This window comes from Gymnoscopelus braueri, assembly GCF_963280865.1.
Source record: "Gymnoscopelus braueri genome assembly, chromosome: 24".
Classification (NCBI taxonomy): Eukaryota; Metazoa; Chordata; class Actinopteri; order Myctophiformes; family Myctophidae; genus Gymnoscopelus; species Gymnoscopelus braueri.
Window position 1 is genome coordinate 14,810,860 of NC_137626.1, and position 12,496 is coordinate 14,823,355.

Below are 12,496 nucleotides of genomic sequence, written 5' to 3' on the forward strand. Positions count from 1 at the left end.
GCCACAAACAGTCACTCACCGTCTCAATTAGGATGGTGTTTATGTCAGAGATCAGCTGGTGTTGTTTTCCAATACGTCCACTAGGTGGTGCACATTGACTACATTGAATAAGAAAGATACAGATGTTGAAAAACTGAGTTATTTTTTTAATAGAGTTGAAATATGGATTGTGGGGGAGCAAGGAGGTTGTGTGACATGGTGCGTCTTTGGTCCTGATTCTGAAGCACTTCATATTTATATTTCAAGTTTGTTCAAAATGTCATCAAATGGTAGAATGAGACCTTCTCGTCACTTCATATTTTTATTTCATGATTGTTCAAACCATAATCAAATGGTAGAGTGAGACCCTCTCATCACTTCATATTTATATTTCATGATTGTTCAAACAGCCATCAAATGGTATACCCTTTTTATTGTGGTTTGAACAATCATGAAATGAAGAGAGTCTCACTATAGTGTGAGACTCTCTTCACTTCATATTTATATTTCATGAGTGTTCAAACAATCATCAAATGGTAGAGTGACACTCTCTTCACTTCATATTTCAGGATCATTCAAACAGTCATCAAACAGTTTATTGAGACGCTCATCGAGTGGTTGTTACTAAAAGGGACTGGGTCTCACATAGGCTATTTAAGGGATAGCCTACATACTACATTCTGTGTGCATATGTATGGAGGCAACATCTAAAGGACTGTGTGTGTGTGTGTGTGTGTGTGTGTGTGTGTGTGTGTGTGCGCGCGTGGTGTGTGTTGACTTTCAGTCCATTACAAATATTGTAGTTTTGACTTCACTACATTTCTAGGAAGTAGGCGTACATGATTAATTAACCACATAAGCCCTATTTCAAAAATAGTGACAATAACAGATCTACAAGCTATTGTGGATCTGCTATTTTCACTATTAGTGATAGGCTTGTTGAACATTTATGGAAAATCTTTACATTGTTTTGGAAAACGTCTAAATTCCACCAGGAGCGTTGCGTTGTGTCACCGTCATCGACGTTGTCAACTTGATGTTCCACCTGCTCCAGATATTTATGGATTCATGCATACGCAGCTACAGCTCCACATCAAGTGGTGCTAGTCTATTTAATAAATGTATCTATACTGTATATACTGTAAAGGACCAGTTCACCCATTTTCAACCTATCTTTGTATAATGCTCATTATAAGATGGCACCCTTTTTGTCTTTTCACTCAGTGTCTCAGAGGAGGGCTGGGCTGTGGACAGTTCCGAAACCCGCCTACCAGTGACAAGGTTTGGTAATTTTAAACAAGATTTCAAAATGTTTATGTTTATTTATTTGTTTTAATGTGAGAACAATGGCTTCTATTATAGCATGGTAACTTTCCAGAATTAGAAAGCCTGCAGTTTCTATTGCTTGGATTCCCCATCAATGATATCACTGGTAGGCGGGTTTCGGAACTGTCCAAAGCCCTCCTCTGAGACAGAGTAGACACAAATTATAATTAACATTAATGAGGACCAATGATATGAAGATAGAAAAGAAAGGCGCTACTCTATATAAATAAAGTTATTATTACTGTTAAAATTTCCATTTTTGATATTTTATAGCCTACTGTAGTTCTACTCCACAAGCCTGCATCTCTATAGGCAAATATTATATGTTTTACTCCACTACAATTATTTGCCATCTTTACTAGTTTCTTTGCATATTTGATTATTAATAGCCTACAAAAGCTTTTTTTAAAGGTTGGACTCATTTTGACATATTTGAATACTTTAACTTTTGTGATTTTTTTTGTGAGCTTGTAGATCGGCTATTTTCAAATGGCCGAATTGTTTGTATGTAGGGCTGAAGTGGGTAATGTATCTTTTGTAATAATAATCCAAATCTACAAAGTGACTAGTAACTAAAGTTTTCAAATAATTGTAGTGGAGTAAAAGTATAATATTTGCCTCTGAGATGTAGTGGAGTAGATATAAAAGTACAGAAAATTTGATAAACTCCAGTAAAGTAAAAAATATCTCAAAATTGTATTCAAATGTGCAGTTTGTTAAGAAAATGTTTCTGTGTAGAAAAATATTGTAACCAGAACATTGAATTGAATAATAATATTATTATGTGTCTATGTGAGATTATGAGAGCAATAAATCATAGATTTCGTTTTTTCTTAACAGTATAACACAAAATAAAGGTGTTATTCAGCAAATAAACAGGACTTTACAGTAAACAACCTGACTTTGAAGTAGAATACACTACATTCAGCCTACATCCCATTTAACCTTGATCCCGAGCATCCCTATTCTGGGGGGAATATTCACCCAAAATAGCTGATCTACAAGCTCACAACATGTCACATTGTGGCGTGTGGTGAGCTTAGTATATATCAGCTAATTTTGGCAAAGAGATTAGGAGAGGTAAGACAGGCCCCAGTCAACTCTGTAGTAGTTTACTATAGAAGGTTTTAAATGGTGAATTCAGTAGAATTGACCAGTGCATTCTTCCATCTCATTTGTAGATGATTGTCAGCATCTTGCACACTAATGCAATGCTACTGAGCCCATGCTCTGTCTGACACAAAGGACTACATGCTATTTAGGTAAGTTCTGATTATATCACTCCGTGAATATAGTTTATATGACATAAGACATATATATTTCCGTTAACTAGAAAACAATAGCCTAAAAGCTTAAAGGTTTCATGACATTCAGTTTTACAACACATTCAAAGTCTTTGTCATGGTCCTTCAAACGCGTATAAAAAGTTTTAACTGAAAATTCCACTCTAGTGAGCCATTGCAGGTGTTTTTCTTTCACATTTCTAAAGCCTTTTCAACTGCAATGAAAAAATAAATCTTTGCCTGCGGGTGTCGCTGTTGAAGGATTTTGCCTGTCAAGGAAGGAAAGGGGAGGGGAGGGTTGAGGAGGAGAGTGGGCGGGATTAATGGCCTATGACCTCACACTCTAAGGGCCCATCACAGATTACTTTTCAGCCTAATAATTATTCAGAAAACCCCAGACCACAGAAAATCCACTGAATGTTCAAAGGATTTTCTACAGTATTCCTGAGACAGGTGATACTTATGCTACGGCTGTAGCTGCGCTAAAAAAGCATTTTACACCGACAGTAAACGTTGTGGTCGAGCGTCACAAGTTCTGCTAGAGGGCGCAGCTGCCACAAGAATCGGTTACAGATTATGTTTCTGCACTACGTTAACTGCTTGTAACATGTGATTTCGGTGACAGAGCTAACGAAATGCTGAGAGATCAACTGATTGAGAAAGCATCGTGCCCAAGAGTTAGGGAAAGACTCTTAATGCAAACTGATGGTGTTCTTACACTGGATAAGGCCATTACGCTTTCATGACAAATTGAATCTGCCATGGCGCATGCTCAGTCTCTCCATGCCAACCCATCACTGCCAGTACAGGCAGTAAAATCAAAACCATTCCGTGCACAGAAAGGACGAGGGGAAAGCAGACTATAAAGGACAAAAACCGAGCCGCTCCTCCTGCTACCGGTGTGGATCCGGTGATCACCTCGCTAATTCTCCAGGATGCCCTGCAGCGAAGGTGACATGTAAATTGTGCAACAAAAAAGGGCATTACGCATGGGTATGCCGCTCATCCAAAAAGGAGACAGATCAACAGGTTGAGGGTGAGCTTCCAGAACTTACAGTCCTTTATTTAAAAGATTTTGAGTCCCACAACCGCCATCTGAGAGCTGTTCTTGCAGCCCTGAAAGACGCAGGCCTACAATTGAATAAAGACAAGTGCCACTTCAACCAGACAAGTCTTCGTTTCCTCGGGCACGTCATTACGGCTGAGGGACTGCTGCCCGATGACGGCCATGTGAGTGCTATTCTCAATGCACCTGCTCCAAAAGACGCTACTACGCTGCGTTCATTTCTTGGACTGACGTCATGGTACGCAAAGTTTGTGCCACACTACTCCTCCCTTGTTGAGGGAATGCGCGCGTGTCTGAGGGGCGAACAGGACTTTGAATGGACTGATGCTGCCCAAAAAGCGTTTGAGCAGGTCAAGAAACTAATTGTAAACAGTTCTGCTTTAGCCATGTTTGACCCAGCTCTGCCAACCGTAGTCTCCACGGATGCTTCCAACTACGGGCTGGGTGCTGTTCTTGCCCTGATCAAACAGAGCCTCGCGGTCTCTCACAGCCACAGAGCGAAAATACTCCATAGTGGAAAAAGAAGCTCTGGCGTGCGTGTGGGCTGCGGAGAGGTGGAGAACCTTCCTATGGGGCACACACTTCATTTTACGCACAGATCACCAGGCTCTTACCACTCTCCTTGCTACAAAGGGTCTAGGACGCGCTGGCATGCGCATAGCAAGATGGTCGGCTCGTTTGCTGTGTTTCAACTATGACGTTATTTACCGCCCAGGAGCACAGAACGTGACCGCCGACTGCTTATCTCGTCTCCCCTTGCCCTACTGTGGGATGAGGAACCTGAACCGGATCTAGTCGCCTACATAACAACTGATCTACATGCTATCTCTGCATCTGACTTTACCGCTGCATGTGTTGCGTGCCCAGAGCTGCGTGCGCTCAAAACACAAATACAAAATGGATGGCCCTCAGCTAAGAAAGCTCTTCATTCCCAGCTGGCCCCATACTACTCGATCAGAGATGAACTGTCAGTACACAACAAGCTTGTTTACCGAGGCCCGTATCGCCTCATTGTACCTGTCGCACTCCGACAGTCTATCGTTGCATTGGCCCATGAAAGTCACCAGGGAATAGTGCGCACTAAACAGCGTCTACGTGATCTCTACTGGTGGCCAGGCATGGATGCCTGTGTCCAAGCTGCCATCTCTTCCTGCCTCACATGCCAGCTGACAGACAAAACTATAAAGACACACGTTGCCCCACAGCCGGTTCCTCCTAACTACAGAGCAACGCCACATGCAACTACTGGTGTTTCACCATTCGAGCTCCTGCATGGACGCAAGATGCGCAACAAGCTGAACAGTGTGTTGGTGGAATCGACCCCGCCTCCCGCGGACACGGAGGTGCGCGCACGCGTCCTCGCTAATCAACAGAAGTCAAAGGAATATACCGATGAGCGACGTCGGGCCAAGCAGTCGTCCTTCAAACAGGGGGACATGGTCCGTGTCAGAAATCCACTACATGTGAAGAAAGGAGATCCGAAATTCGGAAAGCCTACAAAGATAATGAAAAAGACTGGACAGAGCACATACATCCTTGAGGATGGAAGAAAGTGGAATGCAATCCACCTGTCACTCTTCCCTGACAGCGCTGTTCCAGGTGACATCACCCAACCTGTCCCACCAGTTGATAACTCACTCCCTGTACCTGGGCCCTCAGTAAAAGAGCACAACCACAGCCAAATGATGATACCCAGGGCAGACCTCAGAGGGTGAGAAGCAAGCCAATATGGCTCAAGGACTGTGTGACTTAGAGACTTGAAAACAGAGTACACTTTGATAGCTTTGCTAGGTGATTTAACATTGTCATTGTTGTTCTGAAAAAAGAAAAAAAAAATGACATGTTGATAATAATGTGTACCAGTGAAGAAGTGTTGTTTGATTAAGAATGTGCCAGTGATTGCTTGCTATCACTTGTGTTGATTTTTTTTGCCATATACTATTTGAATTTCATATTTTTGCCAGTCTTTTCCAGACATGTTCTATATTTTTCATATGCCATGCTGTTACATCTCATATTGCACAGATATTTTGATTCTGAAGTTTTTGAATTTAGTGATGTTCTTCTCTTAAAAAAAGGGAAGATGTGATATACTGTATGTGATCTGGTGTAACACTAGGTGCACTTAACCTACCTGTAGCCTAGGGGGCCCTATTGAGAAAAGGTGTATTGTATTGTCTTGAGAAGGATACGGAAGTAAAGTAGTGAACAATATGGTATGAAGCTGCCTTGTCTGCGTGTCATTATTCCTCTTTGAAAATACAACGTGTGTGTGTGTGTGTGTGTGTGTGTGTGTGTGTGTGTGTGTGTGTGTGTGTGTGTGTGTGTGTGTGTGTGTGTGTGTGTGTGTGTGTGTGTGTGTGTGTTCATCAAATGTATCAGCCATTAATATATGTTGATTTGACACACAGCAAAATATATCAGTGTATTGATAGTTGAATAGTTGGAATTTATGACAGGATGCTAATATATTTATTAACTAATTAGATAAATAAAATAAAATAAAAATAAAACAAAAGTGTGAATATAGTTTGAATATGTCTCTTTCTCTTTAGTGTATAAGGTTAGAAAGCCTGGAAACCAAACAAGCTGATACAAAGTGTCTGTGTACAAAGTTTGACATCAGCATTGATGTACAACATGTCTGCTGCTGCTCAGTGTGGTTTTAACCACATTCTTCTAACAAGCACACAGCCTTGTGACTGCATCCTGTTGCAACTTCCTCTAAATACACACTGAACTCACAGCTATAGCAGCATAACTTCCCTCATTATATTATCTTCACTAAACTATACATCACTATCAAATGAGTGCAGCACAACATGGCCTCTGAATACAACATCACATACACCACACAAGTGTCAATGGTAATTATCCATCCCAATCCCAACAGTATGGCATCATTTTAGCATTGAGAAACACAAACTAAATCTATCTTATCTTTAGGCCTCTTTTGATAGTTTGCACAAATCTGCCTGTTGTAGACGGATGACAGCTATGCACCTGACAGGAGCATGTTCAGGATCATTAAACTATGGCTACATGTTTTTTTCACCGTCACATAACATGTAACATGTTAAACTGATTTTCAATCATTATTTCAGGTTTGTGTGGAGCTGTGTGGCTTCCAGTCAGTCAGTAGTAAACAAGCACACAGCCTTGTGACTGCACAAAACATAAATAGCCTGTCAAAAAGGAACACTAATATAGGTAGCATGCATTGCAGCGCTGTATTTTACATGGGCTACGACAGTCTAATCAACAGTAGGCCTATTCATTTAATGCTGATAGTGTACGCTACAAATGGAACCAAATGGACCCGTAGTCTTAATTTGACTCTCAGAGTTTACAAATGGAGTCCATTTGTTTTCATTTGGAGGCATCTGTAGGCTACAGCAGTGGTTTTCAAAGTGGGGTCCGGCCGGGGACCCCCAGGGGTCCTTGGGGAGGTTCCAGGGGGTTCCCCAGCAAAATTAGTTATATCATCGGCTACATCGACAATTTGAAAATAGACGATCTACAAGCTCACAACGTGTCACGATGTGACACGTTGTGAGCTTGTAGATCTGCTGCAGCCAGCCCACACACCCTGGCACTAGCTGTGAGCGGCTGTAACCCTTTGTTTTTATTTGTCATGTACACATTTTGTCTTATATCATAAATCCCGGTGAAATGACAGGAGGGTATGAAGGTATGAAAACAGATTCTGCCCAAGCCTAATATTTAAATGTGCAGTTTGTTATAGAAAATGTGTGTGAAGAAAAATATTTCAACCGTAATGAATGGAGGAACATTGAATTTAATAATAATAATATAATTATGTGTCTATGTGAAATTATGTGAAAAATAAATCATAGATTTTGTTTTTTGTTAACAGTATTACAAAAAATAAAGATGTTATACAGCAAATAAACAGTACTTTACAGGGAACAACCTGACTTTGATGTAGAATACACTTCATTCAGCCTACATCCCATTCAGCCACTTGATCCCTAGCATTCTATTCTGGGGGGAACATTCACCCAGAATAGCTGATCTACAAGCTCACAACATGTCACATTGTGGCGTGTTGTGAGCTTAGTATAGATAAGCTTATTTTGGCAAAGAGATTTGGAGGGGTAAGACAGGCCCCAGTCAACTCTGTAGTAGTTTACTATAGAAGGTTTTACATGGTGAATTCAATTGACCAGTGCATTCTTCCATCTCATGTGTAGATGATTGTCAGCATCTTGCACACTAATGCAATGCTACTGAGCCCATACTACTGATCTGTCTGAGACAAGGACTACATGCTATTTAGGTAAGTTCTGATTATATCCCTCTGTGAATATAGTTTATATGACATAAGACATAACATGACATCATATATATTTCCGTTAACTAGCAAACAATAGCCTAAAGCATAAAGTTTTAGCCTATAACCTATAAGCTCCAACGTTAAGGAAAATAAACATAATTGAATTAAGTTAGATCAAATTCCATGTCCCTCTATAGTTCTCTGCACGCACAATTGTCATAACTCATAACATCAATAGTTGAGATTCATAAAACAATGTTTACTACATATTACGGACAGACTGGCTGCATCTCAGTGGATGCAGCATGGCTCCCATGCAGCTGTCTGATAAACCCTATATTTAGTTTTATTCATGTTAATTCCAATATTCACTTTGATTCCCATGGAAAGTTCTTTGATTATTTCCAAAATTGTGCAATCCTAATGCTGAATATGAATACCTTTACCTACAGTAATTAACGTGTGTGTGTGTGTGTGTGTGTGTGTGTGTGTGTGTGTGTGTGTGTGTGTGTGTGTGTGTGTGTGTGTGTGTGTGTGTGTGTGACAGAGGACATGTGTTTGCATATGTGTCTACAAAGTCAAAGTCGCTCTGAATATGAATCTTCATCAAATGTATAAGCCTATTAATAGATGTTGATTTTACACACAATAAGGTGTTGTGGAATTTATGGCGGATGCTGATATATTTATTGACTAATTAGATAAATCAAAAGTGTAAATATAGTTTGAATATGTGTCTTCTTTCTCTTTAGTGTATAAGGTTATAAAGCCTGGAAACCAAACAAGCTGATACAAAGTGTCTGTGTACAAAGTTTCACATCAGCATTGATGTGCAACATGTCTGCTGCTGCTCAGAGTGGTTTTAACCACATTATTCTAGTACACCGTATTGCGACTGCATCCTGTTGCAACTTACTCTAAATACACACTGAACTCACAGCTATAGCAGCATAACTTCCCTCATTATATTATCTTCACTAAACTATACATCACTATCAAATGACACCTGACAGGAGCATGTTCAGGATCATTAAACTATGGCTACATATATGGTTTATTCACCGTCACATTAACTGTTGTGTTAAACTCGTTTTCAATCATTCTTTCAGGTTTGTGTGGAGCTGTGTGGCTTCCAGTCAGTCAGTAGTCAACAAGCACACAGCCTTGTGACTGCACCCAATCCAATCCACTTTATTTATAGAGCACATTTAAAAACAACAGTGTTGAATCCAAAGTGCTGTACACTCAATAACAAAATACTAAAATAAACAAAAGCAAAAAAACAACACAGTAAAACAGGACAACATTTGACACAATGCCTGGAGGAAAACAGCAGCTTCTCAATCTGAATTTTCAAACGCCAAGGAGAACAAGTGCGTTTTCAAACGTGATTTAAACACAGGCAGGGTTTGAGACGCTCTAACATGGGGTGGAAGCTCGTTCCACAGTGTGGGTGCTATGAAGGAAAATGATCTATCTCCCCGGGTTTTCAACTTTGTTGCTGGGACGTTAAGGAGTGACTGGTCAGTAGACCTCAAGACCCTTGTAGCGTTATTGGGATGTAGAAGCTCCGATAGGTACAATGGTGCCAGCCCATTTAAAGACTTAAAGACAAACATTAAAGTCTTAAACTGAATCCTGTAACGAACAGGGAGCCACTGTAGGGAGGCAAGAATCGGGGAGATGTGATCATATTTCCGTGCCCTGTTGTAACTTCCTCTAAATACTCACTGAACTCACAGCTAGAAGCACAACTTCCCTCATTCTGTTATCTATTTAGAATAACACTATCAAATGAGTGCAATAAGGCCTCTGATTACAATGTAACATCATTAAACCAGTGTCATTGATCATTTTCCATCCCAACAGATCTAGCAACTAAGTCACTTTGTGAGCTCCCTGGGAGCTGAGCTCCAAGCTATCAAGTTTCAACCGCCCCCCCCCCCCCCCCCCCCTCGTTTGAGAACAATGCAACCTGGGACAGCACCTGGCCCCCCTCAGAACCCCACCTTTCAGCAATGCATGCTGGGATAGGTGTTAAGATCTCACAGATCAGAGAAGAGACATTTTGAGGCCTGTTTTCTCAGTTCATAGAATATCACTGAATTTCTACAAGGCATCATTATATAAGCCATATCTCGAAAACTGGTGGGTAAAACTGCACAAGCAATATGTCAATTTGTAGCTATGATTCCCTGCTTTCATATGACATGAAAAAACGAAAATGAAAAAAGCCTAGATGACTTATCCTTTATCGTGGTGGGTCACATATTATTGTTTCAGTTAGTGTTTACTGAACTCTCAAAATGTTCACAGGGTCATACTGTATATAGCTGTTATTAAAAGCACTGAATGACTTTGCTGTTACAAAAAAAGAACGTATTTGCATACACACAGTACGCACATTACAGCCTTCACTGAATTTTCTAAATGCCATCCTCATATAGCCTATAGATCTAGCCTATAAAAGTCTCAGATCATTAATAGCCAACCATTGTTTTCTATACTTTAGCTAACTAGTTCTGATTGCATGCAGACTAATATTTTAATGTATTCATGTTCATACTTCACCCATTCATAATAGTCCTCTACTACTGCTTCTTTTTTTATTTCCTATTCTATGTATATTCTTGACTCTTCTTGCACATTTGATTGAGCACTGCTGCTATTGATTAGTTGATTGTATATTCTGCACATTACCTGCACATTTTTTAACCTGCTACTAAATTATAAGCTATAGTACCCAAAAGCTAACTCTTCTTTCCATCACCTCCAGTATTTTCTCATTATTGTATATTTTTCATTGTATATTTTTATTACAAATAAAAGTGGTTATATTTTTATAATATTATATATATTTAAAAAAATTAAAATAAAACATATGTTTTATATTTTTAATATGTTTATTATAAATAAAAATATACCGCCCATCGGTTAGTATCTGGGACCTCGGCGCGCGGCCGGAGGCAAAAAATAATTCCCCTCCATCTGAGATTCCCAGGCTGAATTAGGGGCCCAGCAGGTCCCTGCCGGCTATGCAACAAAAATGTGGAATGCCCTACCAAAAGTAGTGAAGGAATGTAAAACCCTACTCTCCTTCAAAACTGAGTACCTTAAGGTGGCTGAAATTCAAAACTGGCCCCTGTAAAAGTCACAGATTCTGCCCAAGCCTAATATTTAAATGTGCAGTTTGTTATAGAAAATGTGTGTGAAGAAAAATATTGTAACCATAATGAATGGAGGAACATTGAATTTAAAAATAATTCTGTTAATAATTCTGTAATTATTTAGATATCATTCTGTGTCTATGTGAGAAAAGAAATCATAGATTTTGTTTTACAGTATAAAAAAATTAAGATGTTATACAGCTAATAAACAGGACTTTACAGTAAACAACCTGACTGATGTAGAATACACTACATTCAAGTTTGTATTTTTTACACCATAGTTATTTGTATTCCTTTCACTGGTGAATTAAACTTGAATTCATATTTCATACAGAAAAGAGTTCAGTTTTCAGTTTAATGTCCTTACATTCCACGAGCATTTATTTTGTGCGATTAATTATAATTCTTGTTTGTGTCATGAGTACATCCACACAAAACACACACTTTACTTGTCAATAAAGTGGCCTAATTATAAAAAATACACTACATTCAGCCTACATCCCATTTAACCACTTGATCCCGAGCATCCCTATTCTGGAGGGAACATTCACCCAAAATAGCTGATCTACAAGCTTAATATAGATCAGCTAATTTTGGCAATGAGATTTGGAGGGGTAAGACAGGCCCCAGTCAACTCTGTAGTAGTTTACTATAGAAGGTTTTACATGGTGAATTCAGTAGATTGACCAGTGCATTCTTCCATCTCATGTGTAGATGATTGTCAGCATCATAATGCAATGCTACTGAGCCCATACTACTGTTCTGTCTGAGACAAAGGGCTACATGCTATTTAGGTAAGTTCTGATTATATCACTCTGTGAATACAGTTTATATGACATAAGACATTACATGACATCATATATATTTCCGTTAACTAGCAAACAATAACCTAAAACTTAAAGTTGGAGCCTATAACCTATATGCTCCAACGTTAAGCTAAATAAACATAATTGAATTAAGTTACATAAAATTCCATGTCCCTCTATAGTTCTCTGCACTCACAATTGTCATAATATCAATAGTTGAGATTCATACAGCAATGTTTACTACATATTACAGACAGACTGGTTGCATCTCAGTGGATGCCTTGGGCTCCCATGCAGCTGTCTGATAAACCCTATATTTAATTTTATTCCTGTTAATTCCCATATTAACTTTGATTCCCATGGAAAGTTCTTTGATTATTTCCAACATTTTGCAATCCTAATGCTGAATATGAAAACCTTTACCTACAGTAATTAACATGTATGTGTGTGTGTGCGTGTGCGCGCGTGTGTGTGTGTGAGACAGAGAACCTGTGTTTGCATATGTGTCTTCAAAGTCAGAGTCACTCTGAATCTGAATCTTCATCAAATGTATCAGCCTATTAATAGATGTT

At 39.3% G+C, this 12,496-nt stretch overlaps 1 protein-coding gene across 3 annotated transcripts in view; it reads right to left on the reverse strand.

The window, feature by feature from the left end:
- LOC308080138 (protein NLRC3-like) overlaps nt 1-12,496 on the reverse strand; it is a 60,873-nt gene that overhangs the window by 30,918 nt on the left and 17,459 nt on the right. For all 3 annotated transcript variants that reach the window (XM_080421904.1, XM_080421906.1, XM_080421905.1), the window contains one exon: nt 20-98. The gene's annotated coding sequence lies outside the window, so the exon portion shown is untranslated. The remainder of the gene's footprint in view (nt 1-19; nt 99-12,496) is intronic.